At 46.3% G+C, this 27,815-nt stretch overlaps 1 protein-coding gene across 3 annotated transcripts in view; it reads right to left on the bottom strand.

Moving 5' to 3' along the window:
* The window catches only part of GSN (gelsolin), a 68,094-nt gene extending 59,298 nt beyond the window's left edge, over positions 1–8,796 (bottom strand). Inside the window, exon 1 of one of the 3 annotated variants that reach the window (XM_064378387.1) lies at positions 8,739–8,796. The gene's annotated coding sequence lies outside the window, so the exon portion shown is untranslated. Of the gene's footprint in view, positions 1–5,726; positions 5,784–8,738 lie in introns of those variants that run through there. The other 2 variants (XM_064378394.1, XM_064378388.1) reach the window with 2 other exon arrangements.
* Positions 8,797–27,815: the final 19,019 nt, after the last annotated feature.

The raw sequence follows: 27,815 nt of genomic DNA on the forward strand, positions 1-27,815 counted from the left end.
CTGGACCCTGTTACTGTCACTGGCCCTTTAGCCCTGAACGAGGGACTTGCCTCTTAAGTCCCTTATCTCGTAAGTATTAATTCTACATTAGTAACAGATTGATTTCAAATCTTACAACTGAAAGTATGATCCCTGGACCAGCTACATCACCATCACTAGAAGTGCAGAGCCTCAGGCCCTACCCCAGACTTGCTGAACCAGAATCTGCATTTTAACAAAAGCCCCAGGTGATCTTAGAATGCTCTAGAACATCTTTTTTGTCCAGCTGAAACACAGCTCACAAAATCTTTGTTAGTAATGAGGAGAGAAAGGATCTAAAGACATCTTTCACGATGCCATGGTATTAAGTGTCTGACCTAACACATGTACCAGTGACCCCATAAAGCATTCTACTGTAGGACCAATTGACAGACCAAGCTCTACCACTGGATCTTAAAATGAAACCTTAACGAGGTGGAAAGTAGACCTAGGGGAACAGGAGAAAGTGCTATTCCCCATATTATTGAGTAGGGAGAGGGAAAATAGGTTAGAGAGGGAAATAACTTACCCAAGACCACACAGCCAAGACAAACCAGGGCTATGACCACCACCAGGTTTCTTCATCTTCCTTACTCAGGCCTTAGGTTTAATGATAACTGAAATCATTTTGGTTTGGTAGAGTGGCAATCAGAGGGCTTGCTGTTTGCTTTGGGAAATTCACTTGCTCTCTCAGGGCACAATTATCTGTAGCCATAAAGTGAGGGGGTAGAGCCAGTGATTCCCAAAGCCTTGCTATCAAAGTCACGGCCTGGCAAGTTTTGAGATGAGGAGGCAGTCCGGAGGCGTGCCCTATGCCAAGGGTCACCACAGTCACACCAGAGTCTCTGGGGATGGGACCATACAGCAAGTTCTTCAGTCATTTGCGTGGAGGCTGAGGAGGGGCCTGGAGTGAGTCCAAGCCATGCACCCCCAGGTCACCACAGGGTGGCAGAGATGCTAAGAATGTAGCCCATTTTATAGATGAGGAAAATAGGTCCTTGAGAGGGGCTAGGGCTTCTTACCAAAGCAGAGAATTCTTCCCTTCAGCTGACAACTGTGCAAGGGTACCCTGTATTCAGAAAAGCTAACATATGAACACACAGATGTGTGCAAATGGTTGATCTGGAAATAATCAGACTCTTTATAAATAGTGCATTCTGTTTTACAAACAGATTCATTACAAACAAGATTCATGGCTTTGACGGCAAGGCTTCCAGTGCAATGCTTCTCACACTTGAATTTGCACAAGAATTCCATAGGGATCTTGTGAAAATACAGATTTGGATTCAGTAGGCCCGAAGTGGGTAGGGTTGCCAGATAAAACACGAGATGCCCAGTTAAATCTAAACGTCGGAAAGACGATAAAACGCCTTGGTATAATTATGCCCCAAACATTCCAGGGGGCATACTCATGCTTAACTGGCACTCTGTTTTTTACTTGCTAAATAAGGCAACCCTAAAGGTGGAGCCTGAAATTCCACATTTCTGAATAGCTCAAAGATGAAGACTTAGTGCATTTAAAATGCAATTTACATCCATGAAAACTATATTTTATGCAACCATGAATTTTATGGTCTTTTATTTAATACCACTGAACAAGCTAGGCAGGGAGCACTCTTCCAAAAGAGCATAGAAAGAATTCTGGCTGCCATTGGAACTGGGAACTTGCTTTCCAAGAGAAACAGGTACTGTGGTGGGAGGGGCAGTGGGAGAAGAAGGGGTATAGGCTAGCCCACAAAAGCCTGTTTTACCTCTATTCCGAACAACATAGTTCCATTGGACTACCACTTCCTGAACTGAAGCTCAGGACACCAAGAAATATGGCCATTTCTTTGCTGAGTCCATGAAATGGGAGTGATCTGTCCCTCCCTGCTTGCTTCCCAGGACTCTTTGGAGTCAGATGAGCTTATACAAATTCCCAGCACCCACATGATTACACCGGCCAAGCACGGTGTTAGGTACTTTGCAGCATTCTGTGAAGTGGGTGTTGAAGCCACAGCTGAGAAGCTCAGTAAGGTGATGTTCTCAAGGTCTTATGGCAAGTGCAAAACAAAACCTGGAAGGAGAACCAAGTTCTCTCTGCTTCTTTGGCCTGGGAGTGTAACTTGTTATCCTTCATTGCTGCGAATTGTGCAAGTATATTTGCCAAATGAATGAATGAAATGCAATGTTTCGGGAAAATGGTCCCTGTACTCTATCACAGGACAGCTGAGCTGTTTATAACCAACTTCAGATGCTCCTAAAGAACGCTGACACTCTCACGGATGGCTGGTAGGAATAAGAACTGCTGTAAACTTTATGAGCAGAAATTTGGCAAAATTCAGCATGACGCAGATTCTGTGCTTAGCCAAACTTTAGCCAGGCTTCTGAACCCTCTCCTCGGCCCAACTGTGCACTTCCTTGTAAAATCCAGTTTTAGCAAAAGAACCTGCTAAGTTTGTTTAGCCAGAGCTCCTCATCCTTCACCATCCCCCCAGTGATGTTTGAATCACCCTGGTTTGTCTTCATCAATAATTTTGTTAGGTCAGTTTAGCAAAAATATCCCTTATTCCTGAGTTTCCTCTTAGTAATTTTCCATCCGCTAACCCCCTACCCTGCTCCATGGCTATCAATTCCCACTCGCCCATGCTGTATTAGGAGTTGAGCCCAAACTCTCTCCCTCACTGTAGGCCCCTGTTGCAATGGTTCCTACACCCAAAGCGATGGTCCTGAATAAAGACTTCCTCACTGTGTTTTAACAAGTATCACTGAATTTTTCTAACAAGAAAAAGCTATAAAATGTGTGATTTTGACCCAGGAACTCTATGTCTAGGGTTCTCTTCTAGGAAATAATAAAAGAAGAACACAAAAAAATTGGGCACTAGGTTGTTCATTGCAGTGTTGTTTATAAATAGCCCAAATGTTCAATAATTGAGAATCATTGGCCAGGCACAGTGGCTCACATCTGTAATCCCAGCACTTTGGAAGGCCAAGGCTGGCAGATCACAAGGTCAAGAGATCGAGACCATCCTGGCCAACACGGTGAAACCCCATCTCTACTAAAAATACAAAAATTAGCTGGGCATGGTGGCACATGCCTATAGTCCCAGCTACTTGGGAGGCTGAGGCAGGAGAACTGCTTGGACCTGGAAGGTGGAGGTTGTGGTGAGCAGAGATTGCACCACTGCACTCCAACCTGGCGACAGAGCGAGACTCTGTCTCAAAATAATAATACTAATAATACTACTACTAAAATAATAATTGAGGATCGTTAAGGCAACATGGTTTATGTATACCAAGGACAGAATAATAGAAAGTGACGAAAACTTGGGTGGGCATTTATTTTGACCATAACTAAAAAAGTAAGAGGCAAGTCCCTTGTTCAGGGCTAAAGAGCCAGTGACAGTAACACAGTCCAGCCTAGAGCCCTGTTCAGATTCTAGAAACTCATAGATGTCTATTTTATCCACAGCTCTGAGTTTCTAGAATCTGAACAGCCCTTGAAATACTTTGCTGGTTAATTGTGAAGCAAAGTAGGGTCCTCTAGGAGAGAGTGACTCAGTAGAAAGCCATTGGAAGCGGGAGGAATACAGCCAGCATTTGCTAAGTCCTTTCGCCAGAAGTTTTTATACTTGAGATGATAAACATTCTCTCTGTATCTATGCATGTAAACTACAGCCCTGGGGAGCCCCAGTCTTGCTTCTTTGGGGTGATCTTGGGTAAATTCTGTCTCTCTAGGCCTTTTTTTTTAATAAATAAAAAGCATTATTTATTTTTTTAATCCCCTGGACTATTGGAATAAAAGATTTAAGTTAGAATAAACACTTATCTACTTAGGTATAGTATGCTTTTAAAACTTTTAAAAATTAAATTTTAAAAGAATCCTTAATAACATGAGAAAAATACTTATGATATAACGTTGAAAAAAAAGAGAGGCAGAATCGAAAATTATAAATACAGGATGACCACAGTTGTGTGGGGGTAAAAAAAAATGCACTGAAAATATCAGGAAGGAAAGGCACCCAGATGTTGGCAGCGATTTTCTCTAGTTCGTTATGAACACTCCTTTTTTTATACATACTTTTTTTATTTTCTAAATTTTCTATCACAAGTGTAATTGAAATAATAAGGGTGGGGGGGAAAGATCCTTGGAGGTGGGGAGAAAAAAGTACATATGCCATCCATACCATCAACACACACCCAAAAATTTAACTAGTATTTACTTAGTACTCACTAAAAACCCAGCCCAGACACAGCCTCTGTAGCAGGGAAATCAAGGGCCAAGCCCCACCCTGAAGGCTCACATATATAGAATATATATACTTTGCTTGGCAAATAACTCTGGCCCAGATGATATTCTTATTAAGGTTGGAAAGTAACAGGACTGTTTGCTTAGCCAGCTCAGCAGAATAAATGAATCCACTCCCACTGCTGTGACCCCTTCACTGGAGTTCCCTGAGAGGCTCCATGGCTTAGAGCCTTTGTGGATCACACTTGGGAAGAGTCAATTTCAGGGATACTTTATAGCCCAGGAAGAAAACTGTTCTCATCCCTTAACCCAGGCACCGAATGCAAGAGGTACAGAGGCTCTCTGTGAGGCCGAACAAGCAAGGGGCCAGGGAGGAGCCGGAGGGCCTGGGAAGGAACCTAACAGACCTTGTGTGGCCCCTGGGGACCCCTGGGCAAGGGAGCTCATGCCTCCAGGCCTGAGTTTCCTCATTGGTAAACAGGTCACATAATGACAACCCCAGGACTATTGTGAGACTCAAAGAAGAGAACGTATAAGTCCTTTCATTGTTCTAAGTCTCAGTTTCCTCATCTGTAAAATGGAGTCAATATCTCTCCCCCGTAGATCTGTTAAAAGATTAAGACAATGAAAGCAAAAGGTGAACATACATAGTGTGTTACATATGGTGGCCATTACTATTGCTGCTTGTAGAGTGGGTAATGGGATACCTAAATGAATCCTAGGCCTCAACTTCCTTATCTGCAAAATGGGGCAATCAATTCAGTCTGAAAGATTATATTGAAGAACAGTAGCTGAGCCACCAGCCGCACCACTGTGGGTTCACTTTGTGTCTCAGACATGCTGGACCCAAGCTCATGTGGGGAGCACAAAGCCCTCCAACTCAGGGGCCAGCAGAGCTGGGACAGCTGGCATTATGCTGTCCACCCCACAGTGCAGAGTGGACACTGGGGCCCAGAGAAAGGCATGCATTAGCCCAAGTCACCCAGCACTTTGTCAGTGGCAAAGCCAGGATCCGAGCCCAGGCTTTCAGCTGCCCACCGTTGCCCACAACACCCACTGCTTTTCTCTGCTCTATTCTTAAATTGCTGATGTGGTCCCAGGCAGGGCAGAGGAGAGCAGGCAGGCAGGGGAGGGAGAAAGGGGGAGTGGAGGCTGGCCAGCAGCAGGAACTGAGCCTGCCTGTGGTCTCCAACTTCACAAACCACATCAGGCTGAAATATGACACACGCTCACTCAGTTGAAAGCGAGGAGATATTTTTACTTAACATCCCCTTGCTGCTTAAACACTGGTCTCTTTTTTTCCCCTCCTCCCAAGAATGCATAACCCCTGGGACGTGCCTTTCTCTGCTTCTGCTGGCATTTTCTCAGGGAATAATCAAGGAGCAGGAGGGTGCCCACTTTTCCTGGCTTCACCAGATAGATTTCCAGAGCATGGGCTTGACCGATGAAAAGCAGGGACCAGTCCTGGCTGGGCTCTCACCTCACCACATGACCTTGCTGGGCAAGTCCTGTGTCCTTTGGAGCCTTGATTTCCTGTAATGGAGGGGAGACTGACCTATACTCGAGGGTCCTGTGGGTGGTACAGGAGAGTATGAGTTTACACACAGCCCTGGGAGGCCCCTCCAGGCCTCTCTGCTGCAGGGCTGAGCTCTCCAAGCTCTACAAAGTGACTCCCACCCCTCATTGGTCTCAAGAAAACCAGAGATCAATGCCTCAGCAAAGTCCCACAGACCAAGCGGAAATCATCTCTATCAGTCACATCACAAAAGACCCAAACTATTCACATGGAGTAGGGGAAAGTGATCCACTGTCACTGGATGGCTAAGAGTGAAGGCAATCAATCAACATGTTTGGCAGAAGTGCACACACCACTGTTAACGGTGGCGACCTCTGGGGAAAGAGGAGGGCTTGGAGGGATTTATGTTTGAATCCTTTTTTTTTTTGAGGCAGAGTCTTGCTCTGTCACCCAGGCTGGAGTGCAGTGGCAAGATCTCAGCTCACTGCAACCTCTGCCTCCCGGGTTCAAGCAAATCTCCTGTCTCAGCCTCCCAAAGTGCTGGGATTATAGGCATCTGCCACTGTACTCGGCCCAATTTATGTTTGAATCTTTAACTTTTTTGTTTGTTTGCTTTAAAACTTATAAAAAAGAAAAAAAATTACAATGCTGAATACCTTAGCAGCCTTCTCCAGGTAGGTATAGCCTGTTGCCTGCTTTTAGATGAAATTTATAGCAGGTTCTGAGATCTTCAGCTGGGCTTCCAGAATCTGCCGCACTGACCCATCCCAGTGGCCACTGCTCTAGTTCAGACCTGCATTCTACTTCACTTGAATCATGCAACAGCCTCCTCAGGGTCTTCCTGCCTCCAGATTAGCCCCGTCCAATGCATCCCCTACATCAGCCACTCAGAATAATGAGTTTTTTAAAAAATCACTACCCTGTCAAAACCTTTTCTCATTCCTTCATTGCCTTCAGGATGAAGTCCAAACCCTTAGCTTATAATCTAGCTCCATCTTCATTTAGAGTCTCAACTCCCACCACTCTGCCCTTCTCCCATCCTCCATTCTAGCCACATGGATGGCTCAGAAAACCTCAGTCCCTTTGGACAAGTGGTTCCTGCTTCTTAGAATGTCTTTCCCCCCAATTCCTGTTTCTCCTGGCAAATGATTACTCATTTCTGAGGTCTGGCTCACCCAGACAAAATTAGTCACCCTTCTTGCAGGCTGAAGTCCCTCTTAAAATATGACACGAACGTGCCAACCACTATAGATGGGAAGCATCTTGAGGACAGACTGCTCTGTGCTCTTCTGAAGCTCTTGGGCCCCTCACAGGGCACGGCACAGAATGAGTGCTGAATGGAGGGAGGGGGAGAGGAAGGAAATCCCATGCCAGGCAAAACCCACAGCCACCCCTCTTGGGAGCAGCCTGTTTCCCGGCTCATGTTAGTCCCTAATAAAAAGACTATGGAAAATTCTGGAGTAAATTTCCCTTCCCTGATTCACGTGGAAACCTTTGCTGCTGTGTAACGTAACGAGTGCCAACCCAAGCTCCCCCAGCTGTTTACGATTTCCCTGGCATTTATAAATAGCAAGGCCCCAGAAAGAAAAACGGACTTTCAAAGGAGCTGAAAGCAGATGGTTCCCACCCCCATCCTTCCTCCTCTGCTTCCAAGCCTCTTCCACTTAAAAGCCCCAAGAAACAGCAACTAGCACTCTCAAGTGTGTATGCATGGAGGGGAGTGCTTAGCTCTTTAGTGAATGGAACATCGAAGAAGGAGGCTAAAGTTCCCCGCCGAAAGGAGTCCGCAAAGGGCAGATTGGAATTGGGTCCCAGCCCTACCCTGCCTAGCCTTGTGACAATGAGCCCATCATAAACTCTCTGGGTCCTTGACTTTTCTCAACCGTGAAATGGGGATGGGGTAAGATTCTAGCAAGCCGTGTTCACTGTGAAATGCAAAGCAGTGAGAGGTCCTGGTGCTCAGAAATGTGGTCCTGGGAGAACAGGACACACAGGATTAAGTCCCCAGAGGCCAAACAAAAGCGGGAGGCACCTCCCCAGAGGCCCCGCCTTCCACAAAGTCCAATTACACTCAGGACAGCCCAGAATGAGTTCTGTGTGTTTTAAAGATCCCTTCGATGCTCTCAGGAGGGTGTGAGGACAGGATAAAGCTGCAGCTGTCTGGGCAGACGAGGGGCAGAAAGCCAGTCTCCTCCTCACTCACACCCCCAGTCCCCAGCCTTCCAAGGACTGGGGCTTTTCCCTGGGCACTACTCAGACCATCCAGCCTGCACTGGACCATAGAAAGTTGCTGTTATTTAGGTTTTGGGGGGCTGGACCCCAGAAGACAGGGGGTCTCAGGGAAAAAGGGTTCCAGTCACTGTCTTCAACTCTGCAAGAAGCTTCCGTGTGAGTCAGGGAAGGGAACACCGGGCAGGGCCGGGGAGGAGCCAGCACCTACAGGTAGCGGGCGTCCACAGATTGCAGACGGTACAAGGAAGAACTTTCTAACAGTCCTGGCTCCAGAAAGAGGAAGGAGCGGGAGAGGAGAGCAAGGCACAGGTATCGCCCAGGAGGCAAGGGTCCTCTGAGCGGACTCCCCAGCGGAGTCACCGCCCAGATCATGGCTGGTGGCCCCCTGCATGCCCGGACCAGACACCCCAAGTGCGGGGTGACCCCCGGGCCAGTTCCCCCATCCCGGGGGCGGGGTCGAGATTATGAGCTCAGGTGCCAGCAGCACAGCGGAATCACGGGGTGGAGGCCTGGCCCCTCTCCTCGCCTGCTCGGGCGTCTCCCCACACCCCCGCTCCCATCCACACCCTTTGTCCCCTGGAAGACCGGCAAAGTGAGCGAGGAAGCCCTCTTCCAGCGATGCCCCCGCGACCAGGCCGAGCTCCAGACGCGGGCGAGCTCGGACGGGGAGGGAAGAGAGAGGAAGGACTCAGATCAGCCCGGGACCCCCAGATGTCCGGGGCCGGGGCCGCCCGCCTCCCCTACCTGCTGCTGCGGCGCTGGCGACGGCTGCTGCTGGGTCCAGCTGTGCTCAGCTGGTTCCGGGCGGCGGGGCGGGGCGGGGGCGCTGCGGTGAGCGCGGCCCGGGTGGGCAGGGCGCGGGCGGGAGCCGCCCTCGGGGCGGGGCGGCCGGGCCGGCGGGTGGGGGAGGAGCGCAAGGCCCTCCCGTCGGCTGCAGGGCGGGTGGCTCCAGGCTTGCCTTCATCCAGGGCGACCCCTCGCTTCACCCCGGCAGGAAGGCGCCAAGCTCCCCGCTTTCCCCTGGAGGAAACTGAGGCCCGGAGCACGGACAGGATATCTGAAGAGGCCTAGGGTGGTGGAGGAGACCCAGGGCAGCCGCTGAGCTGGGCTGGGGCTAAAGAGCTCAGATGGGGCGGGCAACGAGCAATGCTCAACTAGCGCCAGCTGAGGCAGGTTTCAGCCCCGGAGAGGACGGCCTTCTGAAGGCAAAGCCCTCGGAGGGTGACATAGGCTGCCCGCAAAGCAGGGAGGCTGCCCGCAAAGCAGGGAAGCTTCCCTCCCACGGAAGGGAATAAAGAGGAAGAGCGATTCCCGGCTCATTCCAAATGAAGTAACGAGAAATGCCAAGTACATCTCTGGACCTTAAAGTGGACCATTAAGCAGGCGCCTTGGAGTCAGAAGGCCTGGTTTGGAACCCTGACATTGACTAGTCCTGTAACTCTGGGCAAGCTAGCTCACATATCTAAGTCTCCGTATCCTTGTCTGTCAAATGGGCATCCTGACTTGTCTCTTCATGGGGCGGTTGGGAAGACTCAGTGAGAAAAAGACTCTCAGCACAATGACAGGGACTGTGGCTTCTGCATAAACGAATGTTCTTATTAGTGTCGAGGCAGATACTGTTTTAGGAAATTGAAAAAATCCGTATTAGGCAGAAAGATGAGCACAAGGTCACTTTTCAACAAATGTAATACTTTGTCGATCTCAACAGCATCTCATATGCATTTGAGAGATAGTCATTTATTATCCAGCAAGGCACAGGACAGCCTCCCAACAGTCCTGGTGCACACGTGGGTTCCCAGGGTCTTGCAGTTGCTGCATGACTCCAATTTGGAAGGATTCACACACTCGACGGGAGACTGCACCACCTGACAGAGATACCATTCCCAGCCTAGGTGCTGGCAGCAGCCCCATGTTCAGCCAGGGTAAAGCTCCCGCTAACTCAAGGTAAAATGTACTAGAGTCGGTAATTTCAGGTGCTGGGGATCAGAGCTGAAAAGGCTGTTGTTTAAGTAGCACAGAAGCCAAGAGCACAGCCCTCACTCCCTGGTTTTTCCATTGAATGGCAGCCAGGGAAGCCACAGGACCTGGGGAATCTCACCCTGGCTCTTCCTCCTGCTGTTCTCTCTTTATTCAACACCAGTAAATACAAGAACCATTTCTTGAATGCCTCATGCCATGCTCTGGGCTTCCCACATATTACCGACTTTCAATCTCACCTCCCTACCTGGCCTCCCAAGGGAGGCACTGCTGTGTGTATTTTTCAGATGAGCAGGCCAAGCCCACAGAGAGGGTTAAGTACTCTCTGGAGGTCATACCAATGATACTGAGCAGTCTGCTCTTCTATGCCTGAGTCCTTGCCCCACCCCCACCCCCCTCTCCTTTGCTCAATGTCCTGTGTCACACTCTGCCACCCGTCCTGGCTTGGGAAATTCTGTCCAGTTCCACTTTCTCTGAGAATAGAAGCAAGGTATCCACCCCCCAGGGAGGTTCACACCCTCTCTGCCACTCTCTGCTTTCTCCAGAGGCCGCCTGTGGCTCAATGCAATGCTGCTGGGGAGAAAAACAAAGACACAGGCTTATTTGGCTCTAGACTCTTTGATTACAAGCCTTGGCATACACATGCCCTGGAATTATCTAACATATCATTTCCAGCCCGAGCAACTGCTCTCAGACAAAGGGAGGTGGAACTCTGAATCTGTCTCCCCATAGAACTGGAGAATACCACATCAGGATGGAGGAAACTTTGGAAAATATCTGGTTCAACTCCTCCCTTTAGTGATGGGGAAACTGAGGCTAGGAGAGCAGAAGGCTTTGCGCCCATAACCCTGTGATTGTTCCATTTGGTGGCTGGAAAGGAACATGGTAACAGGGCATCACCAGGAATAATTAAAAATGATAATGGACCAGGTGAAGTGGCTCACGCCTGTAATTCCAGCACTTTGGGAGGCTGAGGTGGGCGGATCATGAGGTCAAGAGATCAAGACCATCCTGGCCAACATGGTGAAACCCCGTCTCTACTAAAAAATACAAAAAATTAGCTGGGCATGGTGGCACACGCCTGCAGTCCCAGCTACTTGGGACTGCCTCCTCCTGAGGCAGGAGAATTGGTTGAACCTGGGAAGCAGAGGTTGCAGTGAGCCAAGATCGAGCCACTGCACTCCAGCGTGGTGCCTGGCAACAGAGCAAGACTCTGTCTCAAGAAAAAAAAAAAGGCAATGAAGATGATGATTGATTGATGATGATGGTGATGATGATAACCAATACTTAAATGGGAGTGCCCCTCTAGGGACACTTCTAGCAATTTCCTGGTGCTTTGCTTTATGGCTCAACGTGTATTTTATAGCTAGCAGGATATATCAAGTCTGCCTTTCGTGGATGCCTAGAAGTCCTCTTGGTATCCTGTCTTCACTCCTTTCTAGATTCGTCTTTGTACTTCTCCCCACATTGGATCTAGGCACCAGTAAGGCCTTTCTGTCCTGGATCCTCACCTCAGAATGAATGTCTTCTTGATAAAGATTTCCTCTGATGGAAGAACTTTGATATCTTCTTTTGCCAGAAGACCACCTCCTTCCCAGAGTGAGGTTGGGGAGAAATGAAGGCCACACATAGGCCAGGCATTAGACAATTTGGGGGTATGTGCTTCCTCCTCTGAGAACACCTCTTCCCACCCAACAGGATGGCCCTCACTTGCACCAAGGTTTATACCGTAACCTACCCCCACAACACAGCTGACAGTATTGGAGTTGATGGCAGAACAAAGCTGGACTATTAGAATTTGGAGCTGGAAACTGAGATGTGACAATCATGGTGAATTAACTGGGCCTGTGAGGACTGATGATCTCTGAAGGCCAAGGCCGCCATTTTGAGGTGGCCATCTTCCATTGTATTCACAGAGAAAGCCAGTGAGACTCATTGAAAGACTAGAAGAGCATGGAGAAACTCACAGAGGAGATGACTGGGCTGGACAGCCAGGGAAGACTTCAGAGTTCATGAGGCTCATCTGGTTACAGACCTCTCCTGGAGCTGGCTTCAGAAAGAGAAGTTATCAGCACAAGTATTTGTTGAGCATGGAATGCCTCGTAGTAGGTCCCTAGAAGCAGAGGATGAGATGGGGATTTCGTACAAGAGATTACTTGAGGGAGCGCTCTCAGGAGATCTTGAAATATTCCATGGAACACTAGGGCAGGGGTGCAGCTGGGCCTCAGGATCAGACCACAAGCAGGACCTGAGTACTAAAGAGAACCCAGAAAGTACTTTCTCCCCCATCTTTCATCTCTGCCTGTCTGCTCCATTCCTTTGCCTCACTTAACTCAAGCATATCTGCTTTATGGAAAATGGCTTTTACCAGCAGCAAGCTGGAGTCTTTGTGATCCACAGTTCTAAGTTGGATCAGATGCATACCCTTTAATTAACTCTGGCCAGAGTAGCAGGGTCACACTGCACAAACCTGGCTGCTCCCACTGTAACCTATGGGTGGAGGGGGTGTACTTCCCAGAGAAAAGGGGAGGGGAAGCCTAGCAGAGACAACAGCTTGGACTCAGTCATCCTTGAAAGGATAGAAAGAATAACAGTGGAGGTGAGGAAGGGAACAGCATCTTCTGCTAAGGGCACAGAATAAGCAAAGGTGTTGAGGTCAGAGAAAGAACTGGAAGGAGGAAAGGAATCTGTTGTTTTCTCCAGCCTTGGTCCCCTTTAGTGTTGTGCTAGAGGCAGCTCTTAAGAACTGATTGCTCAATTTCCATGATTTTTTTTTTGAGACAAGATTTCACTGTCACCCAGGCTGGAGTCAGTGGCACAAACATGGCTTCTTGCAGCCTTGACCTCTGGGCTCAAGCAATCCTCCTAACTCAGCCTCCTAAGTAGCTAGGATCAAAGGCACATCCCACCGTGCCTGGCTAATTTTTATATTATTTGTAGAGATGATCCTCCCACCACAGCTGGAATTACAGGAGTAAGCTATCACACCTGGCCAAATTTCCATGAATTCTTACAGCCAGCTGTATTCAGGCTGGATTAAGCACAGCCTTCAATAACAATCTACATAAATTTATAATTGAGTAAATTATAAATTGATATGGTCTGGCTCTGTGTCCCACCCAAATCTCATCTCGAATTGTAATCCCCATAATCCCAGGTGTCAAGAAAGAAACCTGGTAGGAGGGAGGTGATTGCATCATGGGGGCAGTTTCCCCCATGCTGTTCTTATGATGAGTTCTCACGAGACCTGATTCTTCTTTCTTTTTTTTTCTTTTGAGACGAAGTCTCACTCTGTCGCCCAGGCTGGAGTGCAGTGGCACGATCTTGGCTCACTGCAACCTCCGCCTCCCAGGTTCAGGCAATTCTCCTGCCTCAGCCTCCTGAGTAGCTGGGATTACAGGTGTGTGCCACCACGCCCAGCTAATTTTTGTATTTTTAGTAGAGACAAGGTTTCACCATGTTGGTCAGGCTGGTCTCGAACTCCTGATCTCGTGATCCACCCGCTTCAGCCTCCTAAAGTGAGACCTTATTCTTTTTTTTTTTTTCTCGAGACGGAGTTTCGCTCTTGTTACCCAGGCTGGAGTGCAATGGCGCGATCTTGGCTCACCGCAACTTCTGCCTCCTGGGTTCAGGCAATTCTCCTGCCTCAGCCTCCTGAGTAGCTGGGATTACAGGCACGCGCCACCGTGCCCAGCTAATTTTTTTGCATTTTTAGTAGAGACGGGGTTTCACCATGTTGACCAGGATGGTCTCGATCTCTTGACCTTGTGATCCACCTGCCTCGGCCTCCCAAAGTGCTGGGATTACAGGCGTGAGCCACCGCGCCTGGCCGAGACCTTATTCTTTTATGAGTGTTTGACAGTTTCTCCTTCACATATTCTCTCTCCTGCCACCATGTAAGACTTGCCTGCTTCCCCTTTTGCCATGATTGTAAGTTTCCTGAGGCCTCCCAGCCATTCAGAACTTTGAGCCAATTAAACCGCTTTCCTTTATAAACGACCCAGTCTCAGGTATGTCTTTATAGCAGTGTGAAAATGACTAATGTATAAATACAGGTAATACATTCTCAAAACTAAGTATTTCATAATTATTTTACTATATTTCACTATTATCTGTGCTCTTAAGGTTACTTTAGCCTTTTATCTATATGGTAGAAATACTGTATAATTGTGTGCAATTGCATATCTCTTCTCAACTGCACACTCAGTGACATCATGCTGGTAGCCTGGTCCCCATGGTGGGAATATTTACACCATGGAGATCAGCAAAGGCTATAAATCAGGGTTTTCCTTCTCCCTGCCCCCAAAAGCCTCTTGTTCAACATTTACCAGCACACCACTGCTCAAAACCCTGGGCTTTCCTTGTTCAACTCACTGCATTCAGATTGTCCATTTATGTGTATATCTCATTAGACCGGCAGCTCAGTGGAAGGAGAAAATGTGTTTGCTTGATTTTCCGACATCATCCCAGTGTCAAATAGTGCTTAGCACAGAGCAGATGTTTAGCACATTTTTATTGGATTAATGAATTGGTGAATGAGGAAAGTCACCAGAGATGAGTTTGGTGAGATAGAGTGATTGGGGACACATCAGGAAGACTCGAGAGAGGGTTGCTCTTTGAATTTCAAGAGCCATTAATCTAGACATGTTCTGAATGCCCCAGGCAGGAATGTGTTTGTCTCACTATTTTAATGAGAACTTAAAACTGTGAGTTCCATACAAGCACTGCCGGCTCAGCCCTAAGGCTTGGATTCCAAGCAGGTATGATTCTATAATTATGCCCAATAGATGCCAGTAAGATGCTAAACAGCGTAAGCATCAGTGACTTCACTTTTACAAAGCAGAGGATTTCCCAGCTAGCCAGCCTCCCAGGCTAGAGTTTTCGGGAAAGAACAAAACTGCCTGGAGGTTCTTCCTCCACAGCTTAATAGAGCTGGCCCTATGACAGTGGCATGCATGATAATAACTAAAAGCATAATCATAACTACCACATTCCGAATGTTTACTCTATGCTGCTCACTTTATTATTTCCATTAAGCCTGACAATTACCCTCTAAGTGAGTCATTCTTATCTCCAATTTTACAAATAAAATAAATGGGCTCAAAAAGAGTAAGTTACTCTGCTTAAGCTTCCAGAGCTAGGTGAGTGGTAGAGCTGGGATTTGAATCCAAGTCTGTCTCCAAAGCCCACATTCTTTCTACAGCCAGAATGAAAGAAAGTCAAGAGAAAGGTAAGGTTTTTTTGTTTGTTTTTGAGATGGAGTCTCATTCTGTCACCCAGGCTGGAGTGCAGTGGCACGATCTCGGCTCACTGCAACCTCCGTCTCCCACGTTCAAGCAATTCTCCTGCCCCAGCCTCCCGAGTAGCTGGGATTACAGGTGCGCACCACCATACCCAGCTAATTTTTGTATTTTTAGTAGAGATGGTGTTTCACCATGTTGGCCAGGCTGGTCTCAAGCTCCTGACCTTGTGATCCGCCCACCTTGGCCTCCCAAATTGTTGGGGTTACAGGCGTGAGCCACTGCACCCAGCCTGTTAAGGTTCTTTTCCATGCTTCCTACTCAGGATCAAGAATTATTTCACTTCATCTTGACAATGTTAGGGTCTGAAGTTAGGCCCCTCTCTGTACACTTCATATAATGCTTGACTACAATTTATTGTTTCTTTGTATGGAAGGTATTTGGAGCTGTTCAAGAAATGTAGAACCACTTTCAGAAAGATTGTGAATGGCTATGCTTTAGAAACAAAAAGTAATTCATAAAATCCCTTAAACACACCCACACCAAAAAAATGTTGGAGATGGTGCTATTTTTATATTCAGAGGCCTTGGAGGACAGGACACCCTGAGTCACTCAACCTCTCTGAGCCTTGGTTTCTTCATCTGATAATAGTATCCACTCAAAGAACTGTGGGGAAATTAAATGAATTCTCTATGTCAAGGCATGAGGCATATAAAGGGCTCTGTCAACAGTGGCTGGTGTCATTATGGGAACCCCGTAGGTACAGGTGTGGAGGTGTGTAAGGCGAGTGAGCTTGAGCCAGTGGGTTGGGATGCAGAGTACATCCACTGAGTTACGGAAGACCAAGCTAGATGGCAGGATGCATGAGGCTTACATGAAACAGGAGGAAACAGTATTCATGGGTGCCTGCTCTGGGCAGTATCTCCTCCAAAGTTGACAACAAATTTCTCAGACTGGAACTACTTTCACTCCCAGTTCATAGATCGAGAAACTGAGACCCAGCGAGTTAAAGACTTATTTATGCTGCACAACTAGGGAATGGCAGAGCCGAGACTGGAACCCAGGTTTTGCTCCAAAGCCACTGCCTTCCATGTGGGGCTAGGAGCACGCCAGGCTGAAGGCACTCTGCAGGAGGAAGCTGTCGCAGGCTCACACAGGAAACTGACACTGTTGGAGCTGAATCAAGATGTTTCCTGTGGAGGGACAAGGGGGCCCACAGGCCTAACAGCCCATGCCTGCCAGGGATTTAGCAGGAAGAGCTGGCTTTTGTTCTAGATGAATCAGCCCAGCTGTTTCTGAAAGCCCAGCCCCACTCTTCTGGGCTCAGCGGACCAGAAGGCATTCAGCTGTCCCCGCAGGTCACCAGTGGGGTGGGAGGGGGCAGTACTTTGTACAGTGGACTGCACCATTTACAGAGAGTTATATTATCACCACACCAAACAATGGGCTTTTCAAATGTTGTGCTGTGTCTTGGAGTTGAAACACAATCGGGCCAGCAATGCATTACCTTCTTTGGAATTTAGAGAAACTTCAAACAAACAAACGAAAAAAGCTGATGATTAAAGTTTCAGTCCAAAGTTGATCTCCCTCCTTTTTCCTCCTCCCCTTCCACCTTCTTCTTCCTACTTTCCCTTCTCCCTGTTCTTCTGTGCTTCTCCGTTTCTTTTTCCTGTTTTTCTCCTCTCTCATCACTGTTGTCGGTAGTAGAAGCACTCTGCTGTGAAGTTCTAATAGGCTTGCCCAGGGAAGTAGGACACCCGAGTTCCACGCCCTGTCTCCTTTACCTTGCGAATGACCCTGGGCAAGTCATCCACTCCTTTGAGTCTCTGTTGTGTCATCTGCCAACTGGGACAATAGAAATAAACTACTTCCAAGAGAGATTCCACCCGGCTCATAAAACAGGGGGTTTTTCCAGCCCTGGTTGCGCTGTACTAGCCCCAGCACAGGTTTCCTGTCCCAGGGAGAACCAGACGGCATTTGTCTCGTAAGATCCATTAAATTGCTTTTCGAAATGTTAGATCTTAGGTCAAGTCACTCTAGGTTGTCTTACTTTACATTTGTAATTTGTAAGAACCTTCAAAAATGCACAGTGCAAATGTAATCACTTCATTTCATTTTCTCTCAAACCAGAACCACCAACTTGAGAAACCAATATCCAATGAACAAGAAGCATGTTTCCCTCATGGAGATCTCCTCTCCTCCTGAATGATTCCCAAATTCTGAGGCTGAGGCAGTCCCAGTGAGAAGGGGTTCAGCCCGTCACATCAAGCAGGCAGTCTAGAGTTAGGCTTTCTCCCTGGCTCAATCTTGCTGCTTTCACCTTGACCTCAGCCAGATGACCCTACAGATCCAGGTCCCTGGGTGAGCGCCCGGGGTCTCGGGGAGCTGTCCAGCTTCCTCTCGGCTTAGCCCAGACCCATGCTCAGCTTCTCACACAGCCATTCTCCAAAGTCTTAGCTGGCTAGAAACCTTATATCACAATGTGTTAGTATACCTGTCCCACAGGGACTCTGACCATCCTCTTTCTTGTCTCCAGATGCCCTACATGTCCCCCTATAGGGATGAGGGAGGAGCCTTTAAACAGTTTAAGGTGAAGTACCCCAGAAACTCTTTCAGGCCTGTTTTCCCTAGAGCTGAAAAAGAAAAGCAGCTAAATCTTCAGCAGCAAGCTGTGATCTCTCTTTTAAAATATACTACTTGGTCATGGCATAAAATATTAATACAGCAGATGCAGTCTGGCTTTTTGAGACCCATGAAAGGCTCTGGGAATCCCCGGTGCCAACAGCCACGGGTTGGTAAGCTCTACGTTTTATCACTAATCCAGACAAGCTCTGAGCTGCTTTAGCCTGGCATTGGTGGCCACACATGATCTGGCCTTGCTTTATCCCTCCATCCTCATCTCATCCCCTCCCCACCCGAACCCCATACCCCTATGCCATGGAATCCTGCTGGTTCCTGGCAGGTCATGCTTTATGTCACCCCAAAACCTTCAAGACTTTGCACCCCAGCTCTCTTTCTTGGGACTGCCCATCCTGACACTTTCCCCCTTTTAACTCTCCCCTATTTTTTCAGGCTCAGTTTTAGGGGACCCTCCTTGCAAAGTTTTTAGGAGGAGACTTTCCTTGTCTCCTCCAAGGTGCATTACATTAGCAGCCCCTCTGTGGTTCCACAGTCCCCTGCACATGCCTCCATCATAGTACTTCCTGGACCATTCTGCTGAAGTAGGCTCCCCTGTCTTGTTATTCTCCACCCCAGAACTCTGCTTAATTCCCTTGTAAGTGATAGTTATTTGTAATGATTTCATTACTGCGTTGTTTACCGTCTCCCACACTAGACTGTGAGCTCCCTGAGGGCAGGGCCAAATATCTCAATCTCTGCTGCCTGTGAAAATGCCCAGCATAGCACCCTGGACAGATCAGACCCTCAATACACACTGAATTGAATGGAATTGCAGTGACACTTAGCACAGTGTGTTATACTTACCTGTTTATGTTTCTAGCTCTATCAGTGAGTCCCTCATGGGGAGGGACCAAGTCTTGTTCACTATTACGCTCCCGATGCCCAGCACAGAACTTGGTACATATTAGGAGACTAGTAAATGTTGAATGAATGGATGGATGAATGAAAGGAATGAAGAGAAGAACTAACATGAAGGCAGGATGAACAGATGATCAAATAAAGGAATTCCAAGTAACCATTATGAAGCAACCAATTGATATATATATATATATATACACACACACATATATATATATACACATATATATATATATATTTTTTTAAATATTTGAAATAAATACCAGCATCTTCTCTTGATTCTGCTCACTTGTGCTGCTGGGAGGGGGGAAAAACTTATAATAGGATTGGTCAAGCCTAACCTTTAAAAAACAATCACCATAGGACTCCAATAACTGGAGTAGCCTTTTAATGAATAGGCAAGATGTTGATATCAATTTACCTTAATTAGGAAGGCTAAGATACCTTCTCAAAATGTCTGCTTCTGCCATCTTCTAAATTTATATCAGATATCACCCCTTAGTTTTTCCAAGTTTCACAATTTGAAAAAATGCCATAGTCTTTTTTTTTCTTTTTTTGAAAAGGAATCTCACTCTGTCACCCAGGCTGGAGTGCAGTGGTGTGATCTTGGCTCACTGCAACCTCCGCATCCCAGGTTCAAGTGATTCTCCTGCCTCAGTCTCCCAAGTAGCTGAGATTACAGGTGAACACCACCACGCCTGGCTAATTTCTTGTATTTTTGGTAGAGATGGGTTTTTGCCATGTTGGCCAGGCTGATCTCTAGCTCCTGACCTCAAGTGATCTGCCTGCCTTGGGCTCCCAATGTGTTGGGATTACAGGCGTGAGCCACCGCATCTGGCCAAGCCTCAGTTTTCCACCTGAAATCACTTCATCTCCAGGGAACCTCCCCTAGAGTTTTTGAGAGTTCAATGAGTTAATGGAAGGGGTTATTCTGGGGAATGAGAATGCAGGCTTTTGGGGGTCACACACCTTTTTGGAAGCCTGGCTCTGAAAACTTCTTTTTAGGTTAACTTTGGGAAGTTACTTACCATCTTTGATTCCCGATTTTCTCACTTGCAAACTGGAAATTAGAGTGCCTTATGTAGATCATCGGTATGTGGATTAAATGGTTTTTTTAAAAAATGTATGTGTAATATTTAACCCAGTGTCTGACACATGGTAGTTCTTAATAAATTATAGCTCCTATGATTATAGTCACTATTAATTATCATACTTTTCTTTTCCATGGAATATATGTTTCATGATTACTTAACCTTTACCGCATGATTTCCTGTTCCTTACTCTTTTTTAAGATTGATACGTAATAGTTGTATATATTTTGGGGGTACATATGATATTTTGACACATGCATATACAATGAGTAATGATCGAATCAGGGTAATTTGAATCTCCATCGCCTCAAACATTTATCTTTTTTATGTGTGTTGGGAACGTTACAAATCTTCTCTTCTAGCTATTTTGAAATATACAATAAATTGTTGTTAATTATAATTTACTATCAGATTCTAGAACTTAGTCCTTTTTTGTTTTTGTTTTGAGATGGAGTCTCATTCTGTCTTGCCCAGGCTGGAGTGCAGTGGCACGATCTCAGCTCATTGCAGCCTCTGCCTCCCGGGCTCAAGCGATTCTCTTGTCTCAGCTTCTCAAGTAGCTGGGACTTCAGACATCTGCCACTATGCCCAGCTAATTTTTTTCTTTTTTTTTTTTTTTTTTTTTTTTTGTATTTTTAGTAGAGATGAGGTTTCACCATGTTGGCCAGGCTGGTCTTGAACTCCTGACCTCAGGTGATCCACCTGCCTCGGCCTCCCAGAGTGCTGGGATTACAGGTGTGAGCCACTGAACTTATTTCTTTTATCTGACTACCTAGAACTTATTTCTTTTATCTGACTGCATTTTTGCACCCTTCAACCAACTTCTGTTCATCCTCTCCTCCCCAGCCACCATTCTACTTTCTACATCCATGAGACCCATGGTTTTCACTCTCACAGATGAGTGGGAATGTGCAATATTTGTCTTTCTGTGCCTGTCTTACTTCACTTAACATAATGACTTTCAGTTCTATCCATGTTGCTGCAAATGACAAAATTTCATTCTTTTTAATGGCTGAATAATATTCAAGTGCATATGCACATCACATTTTCTTTTGGTTCCTTACTCCTACAGGTAATTTCTGCAAGGCACATCCTTAGGCACACAATGTTTTTCTTCTCAAAAAAAAAAAAAATTCACCAGACACAGTGGCTTATGCCTGTAATTCCAGCACTTTAGGAGGCCAAGGTGGACAGATCACCTGAGGTCAGGAGTTCGAGACCAGCCTGACCAACATGGAGAAACCTGTCTCTACTAAAAATACAAAAATTAGCCGAGTGTGGTGGTGCATGCCTGTAATCCCAGCTACTCTGGAGGCTGAGGCAGGAGAATCACTTGAACCCGGGAAGCAGAAGTTGCTGTGAGCCAAGATTGCGCCATTGCACTCCAGCCTGGGCAAAAGAACGAAACTCTGTCTCAAATATATATATATCTTCAGATTAAACTCCCAAGAAGAGCCAGCACAAGCACATAGCCTTCCCCTCCCCTTTTTGTTTAGTGAGCTCTTGATTTCTCAAGACCTAATTCAAAATATCTTCCACTAAAAAGGCTTCTTTGACCCCCAAAGAGAGTAGTTCCCCGCTAGTCCCACTCACCTAGAACTCATCATCTCTCTCGTAGGTATCTCTAGGTTCTCTCCCTCCAAACAAGTCCCTTATGATCCCAGAAGGATTTTTCTAGAAATACATGTCAAGCATTGTGTGGGAAAACGGAATTTCTTGATGTCTAGTAAGAGTGTAAATTGATGCAAGATGAAAAAGAACAATTGGAACACCTATGCTCTTTGATCTGGCAGTTCCACCCCCAGGAATTTTCCCTACATATGTATTCCAACGGGCAAAATGGCATATTTACAAGTTACTAAGCATTGTTTGCAAGAAAAAAATAATGGAAATCACCTAAAGTTTCACCAAAAGAATATTATTTAAATAAATCATGACACATGCATATAGTAGAATGCCATTCCATTATAAACAAAGAATAGGGAAATCTTTATGTAGTCAAATGAGGACATTCCCAAGCTATATCTATAGTTTTACATGTATGGAATATCAGTGTGTGTGTTAAAAATAAAAAAAGAGGGGAAAGAATAGATATATGGGCCAGACATGGTGGCTCATGCCTGTAATCTCAGTACTTTGGGAGACTGAGGCGAGAGGATCACTTGAGGCCAGGAGTTTGAAACCAGCCTGGGAAACACAGTGATATCCCACTTCTACAAAAAATAGAAAAATTAGCCAGGCATGGTTGTGTGCACCTAGTCCTAGATACCCAGGGAATAGGTGGAAGGATCACTTGAGCCCAGGAAGTTGAGGATGCAGTGATTGTTGTGCCACTGCACTCTAACCTGGGTGACATAGCGAGACCCTGTCTCAAAAATAAATTAAGAAAAATAAAGATGTATATATTTGCTTGTACTTATGTAAAATACTTCGTAAGGATATATAAGAAACTGGTAATACTGGTCACCTCTGGGGAGAATACTAGGTAGCTGACAGGTGGGGCAAAAAGGAGATTTTTCTGTGTATATCCTTTTGTTGCTTTTGAATTTTAAACTAGTGTATATTAGCTGTTCAAAATAATAATAATAATAGAAGTAAAACATGGTGGAAACACAAACATATTGCTGTGTGTGCTCACTGCTACAGCAGTTAGCAGAAGAATTCATCCTTGGGAGAAAATTGCCCTTTTAGGGGAGAAAAAAAATCTTTTTTTTTTTTTTTTTTTTGAGAAGGAGTCTTGCCCTGTCACCAGGCTGGAGCACAGTGGCGCGATCTTGGCTCACTGCAACCTCCGCCTCCCAGGTTCAAGTGATTCTCCTGTCTCAGCCTCCCGAGTAATTGGGACTGCAGGCGCCCACCACCATACCCAGCTAATTTTTGTATTTTTAGTAGAGACAGGGTTTCACCATGTTGGACAGGATGGTCTTGATCTCTTGACCTTGTGTTCTGCCCACCTCGGCCTCCCAAAGTCCTGGGATTACAGGCGTGACCACTGCGCCAGGCCAAGAAAAATCTTTCTAAAGGTCTTTTGGTTGTGCAAAGCCAAAGACCAGAGCCTGCTCTGGAGAAGAAAGGTTAAAACCATCCTAAAGTGAAGTATGACCTATTTAGGTAAAGAGGCTCTGATTTTAAATAATTCTTTCCTCCTGTATGGCGGACCCCAGGGACAGGAGTTTGGGGGAGTAGGAACCTGGGGGAGAGAAAATGAAAGAGAAAGAACTTAGATCTAAGTAAGAATGAAACTCAGGACTGAGAGACTCTGTAAATGGTAGAAAGCCAAAGGTGTTTAGAGCAGGTGATCCTGTTTCTGGGAAGGCAAGTCTTGCTATTATGCATGTAGCAGGCTGTGGAGGCTAAAACTGTGTTAGGACCAAGGCTGAGCTGTTTTATAATTGCTTCCCTTTCTTTGCCTACCTGCCATGATTTTTGCCCCAACTATATCATGCAGTTTGAAGGCTGAGCGCTCCTGACCACTTAAGGAAAAGGCAATTATCTTTTTTCTTTTCTTTTTTGACTTGTTTTAATTGCTGATGATCCAGACTCTAGATTTAATAGATCATCAAGTCTTCTGTCAAAGAACAAGAGAATGGAGGAACTGGTAGAGAGAAAGAAGGAAGTACTATTGAGGAAGCCAAAAAAGGAGAAAAAAGGATTTTCTCAAAACGTGGACCAGAGCAAAGGAGTAGAAGACAGTGAAGGGAGGGTTACCCCAAGAGCCCAGCCAGCCTGGGAGCTGATGTGGGGCAGTTTACCAGAAAGGAAGAGGATCTGAAGCTCAGTGGAAACAGGTGAATGGAACCAGCAAAGGAGGGCTTCACGGGACATTGAGCACCAAGGAGCAGGGTGAGACCTGAGTCATTGTCACAGATCTCTCAGCCATAACCAGAGAGAGAACTGCCTGTTCCTGCACCAAATTCATCTACATACTTTGTTCCGCTGTGGGCAGCTGGTAAATATGTCACTCCATTAGTGGTAAACACTTTGATGCCTGCCAAGCTGGAGAGATGCCCAGTAGTACCATATAACTTCAGCGTGAACCTGTCCCATGACTCCAGGTTGCTGATACCTACATAATGCCCCAGGACAAAACCTAGAAGCTCATAGCAGGGGCATGGGGCTCTGAGCCCAGAGCAGTGGTGACAAGAAAGCTCTGGGCCTCTGTACTTGATAAGGGAAGGATAACAAGAAAAATGGGAGCCGAACCCAAGAAGCTCAGACTCTCCTGAGATGAGACAATGGTTGATGACACCACTGTTATAAATGCATTGAGACAATCTGGATGGCAGTTATCGGGCAAATCTGACGTTACTCACCTGCTTAAAACCTGTCGAAGGTTATGCAATGGACTTAAAATTTGTGCCCACCAAAATTCGTAGGCTGACACTCTAACCCCAATGTGATACTATTTAGAAGTGGGGCCTTTGGGAGGTAATTCAGTTACGAGAGTGGAGCTCTCATGAATGGGATTAGCGCCCTTGTAAGAAGAGGCTAAAGACCCAGCTAGCTCTCTTTCCACTACACGAGGCACAATGAGAAGCTGGTAGTCTGCAACCCCGAAGAGGGCTCTCACCAGAGCCCAACTTTGCTGGCACCCTGATCTTAGACTTCCAGTCTCTGGAACTGTGAGAAATAAATGTCTTTTGTTTATAAGCCACCCAATTCATGGCGCTTTTTTATAGCACCCCAAGCTGACTAAGACAAACTACTCTCCACCTCCAGGGTAAATTCTGAATTTCTTACCCTGGTGTATCAGTCAGGAAAGGTTAGGTTATATTATAGTAAGAAATTAGCCCCCAAAATCCTGGTGTCTTAATACAACACAAGCTGATTTCTTGCTCATGATATATGTCCAATGCATGTGCTCCACATAATCACTCATAGACCCCAGACTAATGGAGGGGCCACATACTGAAGTTGCACTTGGAAGACATGGCTGCCTTGTTCATTACGGCAAGGCAGGAAAGCTAAGGGAGAGCTCACACTCACTTTTTTATGCTTTAGCCCAGAACTGACATGTGTAGCTTTTGCTTATAGACCCTCAGTGAAACTAGTCATGAGGTTCCTCCAACTGCAAAAAGACCAGGAAATGTGGAAAGTAGGTGGATAGATATTTGTTGAACAGTAAATATCTCTGTCATACATGGTATTCAAGAGCTTTTGACATGTGCCTCCAGGAGCCCCTCCAGCTTCATCTCCTTCCACTGTCCACCTTTCCAAACTCATAATCCACCACTGGCCACAGGAGTCTTCTCCCAGCTCCCCAAGCATGTCCTTGAACCATTGATCCCCCGTGCCTTAGCTCATGCTGGTTTCTGAACATACAATGCCCTTTTTCTACCTGCTCCAACTGTCAAAATTCTACTTCTCCTTTTAAGCCCAGCTCAAACGCTACCTTCCCCATTCCTCATCCCTGGGGGAAAATTAATTGATCCTTCCTGGTTTGGCCACATCTCTTTTTCTATGCTCCTTAGACATCATCCTGCCTGCACCTCTGTTGCCAGGTCCTGTCAATTCTATCTCCTCAATCTTTTGGAATAAGCCCATCCTCGCCATCTCCACTGCCTCAGCCCTTATGTTATCATCTTACTTCTAGACTGTTGCAAGAGTCTCCTAACTGGCTTCAGTGACCCCAATCTCATCTCATGCTAATCATCCACTATACGATGGCCTCCAAATGATCTTTCTTAAAAACACAACCCTGTCATTTCCCAGCCTGAAACTCTTCAACAGCCCCCATCACCTTCCAAACTTCTCAGCACAGCCTCCAAGGCCTTCCTTGATCTAGCACCAGCGTCACCTACGCCCCTTCTTTCCCAGACACCAGGACTTCTCCTCTGGCCCACCCCACCAACAATCTATGCTTGTGTGTTTTCTAAGGCATTTGCTCTCTCTGTTCCCTTTGCCTAGGACGCCTTTCCCATTTCCATAATCTCTACTTGGTCATGTTACTTATCCTTCAAGGTCCAGTTCAATGTCATCCTTGCCTCTGAATGCCTCCATATTGTATCCATTTTTAGCTCTGGATACACCTGTTCCCCCTGCTGTGTTCTTTCAGAGCAGTAACCAGATCTCGTGTATTTTCAAACCCCCAGTTTCAAGCCTAGGTCCTGACCCATAGTAAGAATCAATAAATGCTTATGGAAGGAAGTAAGGAAGGAAGAGACGGGGAAGGGAGGGGGGAGAGAAAAAGGAAAGAAGGAAGGCAAGAGAAGGAAAGGAAGGGAGGAAAAGAGAGGGAGGGAGAGGAAAGAGAGGAAGGGAGGATTAAGAAAAGAGACAAGGGCTTGGGCATGGTGGTGCACACCTGTAATCCCAGCTACTCGGGAGACTGAGGCAGGAGAATCGCTTGAACCTGGGAAGCAGAAGTCACAGTGAGCTGAGATCACGCCACTGCACTCCAGACTGGGCAATAGAGTGAGACTCCGTCTCAAAAAAAAAAAAAAAAGAGTCGGCCGGTCGCAGTGGCTCACGCCTATAATCCCAGCACTTTGGGAGGCCAAGGCAGATGGATCACGAGGTCAAGAGATCGAGACCATCTTGGTCAACATGGTGAAACCCTGTCTCTACTAAAAATACGAAAATTAGCTGGGCATGGTGGTGCACGCCTGTAGTCCCAGCTACTCAGGAGGCTGAGGCAGGAGAATTGCCTGAACCCAGGAGGCGGAGGTTGCAGTGAACCAAGATTGCACCATTGCACTCCAGCCTGGGTAACAAGAGCAAAACTCTGCCTCAAAAAAAAAAAAAAAAGAGTCAAGAACTTGAAGTTATAACAATTTTTTTCTTCTTTATCACTGGCTAACAGGAATACTTTATAGCACTTCTCCGAGACTCGGTCTCCTCTTTTATAAAATAGCATCTGTCCTATCTAACTCCCTTTATTTGGATCAAATAAAGGAGAGAATGGGAAGCACCTTATTCATTTCCATGTAAATATTAGTTATTATTAATTTCCCATTGTGTAGCATATACGTATTCTCCTAACAAACTCAAGACTGCCCCTTTGTGGACGGCCTTCACTGGTCAGACTCCCTTGCACTGGCGGGATGTGGGGACGCTGGTTGTAGGGGTGGGTTGAGGATGCTTTACCTGGGCTTTATCAGCGACCCATTACCACAATCTTGTGTCAGGTGCGGCTAACGTTGAGGTCCATTAGGATCCCAGCATAACAACTGAGTCAATTTGATTATTTGATTTGGTGATTTGATTATTCTATTCTGGGTGCTTTTTGTACTTATTTTAAATCTTGGATGCTCTTTTCCTCCTGATTCAAATGAATACTACAGAATATGCACAACTATTGCCTAGATTAAGGATTTCTACTCAAATAAAACATTTTCTACTCCCTTCTCTCTCGAGCTTCTGGATCAGTTTAATTGAAAAGTAGCTTAAGCCTGAGTGACAGTGCAACGGAATATGAAGAAACCCGATTTCAGTTTGCAACTACTTATCGGTGTGAGTCAGGATGTTCTCAATACTTTGTCACTAGAATGGAAGGTAGAAGTCAGAGGCTGGACAGTTAAAATCTGATTTTTTTTGCGGATGTGATTAAGAATATTAAAATGGGGAAAGTGTCCTGAATTATCTAAGTTATCTCTAAATGTAATTGCAAGTTTCCTTATAAAGGGGAGGCAGAAGGAGATTTTACCATGGAGGAGAAGGCAGGATGCAGACAGAACAGAGGTTTGAAGATGCTCCGTTGCTGGTCTTGAAGACGGAGGAAGGAGCCATGTGCCAAGGAATGCAAGGAACGAAACTCCAGAAGCCAGAAAAGGCAGGAAACTGGATTCTCCCCGGAACCTTCAGAGGGAGCGCAGCCCTGCCAACACCTTCATTCTAGCCAGTGGAGACTTCTGAACTCCAGAACTTTAAGAGAATAAGTTGTGTGTGTTAAGTCACCAAGTCTGTGGTAGTTTGTTGCAGCAGTGATAGGAAACTAATGTACCCTCCATAAGGGTTGTGTTGTTTTATGTTCCTGC

Source organism: Aotus nancymaae, unplaced genomic scaffold (assembly GCF_030222135.1).
Source record: "Aotus nancymaae isolate 86718 unplaced genomic scaffold, 86718_ANA_hifiasm-v0.15.2.pri h1tg000003l, whole genome shotgun sequence".
NCBI lineage: Eukaryota > Metazoa > Chordata > Mammalia > Primates > Aotidae > Aotus > Aotus nancymaae.